This window comes from Acomys russatus, chromosome 10 (genome assembly GCF_903995435.1).
Source record: "Acomys russatus chromosome 10, mAcoRus1.1, whole genome shotgun sequence".
Taxonomy (NCBI): Eukaryota; Metazoa; Chordata; class Mammalia; order Rodentia; family Muridae; genus Acomys; species Acomys russatus.
In genome coordinates, this window is record NC_067146.1 from 50,953,037 (window position 1) to 50,954,636 (window position 1,600).

At 45.1% G+C, this 1,600-nt stretch overlaps 1 pseudogene; it reads right to left on the bottom strand.

Moving 5' to 3' along the window:
* Positions 1 to 748: 748 nt before the first annotated feature.
* Positions 749 to 867, bottom strand: LOC127194928 (uncharacterized; annotated as a pseudogene).
* Between the last annotated feature and the right edge of the window lie 733 nt (positions 868 to 1,600).

Here is a 1,600-nt window from a genome sequence, read left to right on the forward strand (position 1 = left end):
ATTGTAAGATGCTCACTCTCCAGAATACTGCATCTGGTTAGGGGTGGGGCCAGCTTTCCTGCTTTCATGACCCTAGGGCCATCTCTACCTGGATTCTTAGGTAAAGGGTGGGGCCAGTTCTATACAGCCCTAGACATCAACGTGTCCCTGGGCAGCAGTCCAGATCAGGGATGTTCCACTGGCCCTTGGTGTTAACAGAACCCTGCTTCTTCATCTGGGTCCTAAGTGCCATCACTGGCTGCTCACATCAGGCTGTTCCTTACTATCCTCAAGTCTCCCATTCTGCCTCTCTTCATTGTGCTCACATCCTTCTGTTTCTTTCTTTTATTTCTCCTAAACCACTTACTTTCTCCTTTTAGTGGTGCCCGGTATCTCTAAGTGTCAAGAGTGCTATGCCCCAGTCACACGTTATGATGTTGGGCAGAGATCATCTCTGGCATGGTCTTACCACCCTCCACCCCCCACACATACTGCCAGGCCTGCTCGGTGCCTGACTGGGGGTTGTCCCAGGCTAGCTCCTTGTCCAGGCCCCATGGCACTGTTCTGGTGGTCATCTCAGGTCCACTCCTCATTCAACCTGTTGGAGTGGCCCCATTCAAGAGCATTCTCTCTTGGCCTCACTCCCACCCTAGCTCTCAGTCCCAGGAGGGTTCTTTTAGTTTCCAGCTTGCTCCTGGTCCTGGGAGCCATTAGGGACTGTGTGGGGCTGGACTAGTGGTCATCTTAGGCTCACTTTTTTTTTTCAGGGAATGTTAGGCCGCTAATCATTAAACTGTCCATAGGTCAGAACACTGAGACTCTCTTCTCTGCCATAAACTGACTTACATGTGACAGAGCAGCCACACCTGCGATACTTCTAGGAGCAGGCGTGCAATAGTTCTGTTGTGGGTAGTTATTGTTTTGTATTAGATCTTTAGACTTTTCACCTAACATATTTGCTACCCTTTTCCACCGCATTTTGTTTTCATAATATTTGATATAAATATATATATATTGGAGCAACAGATTGTCTTAACCTCTTTCTAGGGACATATGTGTTCTCTTTTGATGTCTGTCTAGATAGTCTAGATAGACAGACAGACAGACACCTCCCAATTGGTTCACAGAGAGTTAAAGATCACATGTATGGCACATGCTTTAAGGTAGAAATTCAAAAACAAACCCTCAAATATATTGAAGACTGTCGCTCAGTGGCTTAGGCATCATCTAATATTTACTATTGAATATGGAAGGCATGATTTGTTGACCTGCAGCAATTTATTTAGTTGCAGATATTTTAGGCATCAGTTTCTGGCAGTTTGAAGATCTTGAAGTAAAAATGATAGGATCTAGCTTTGCTCAACTTAGATATAAAAAAGACATTTTGAACTTAGGGGAGAAGAAAATCCTGTGTCAAAGATCTAGTAATCAGAACAACCATTATTAGCCTAACAAATGATTCACTATGCAGCCTGGCTGGCCCGGAGCTCACGGTCTAGACCAAGCTGGCCTCAAACTCACAGAAATCTACCTTCCTCTGCTTCCCATGTTCTGAGATTGGGCATGCACCCCCACACCTGGCTTGTGCATAAAGTTTCAAGATTTCAAAGACTGAAATATG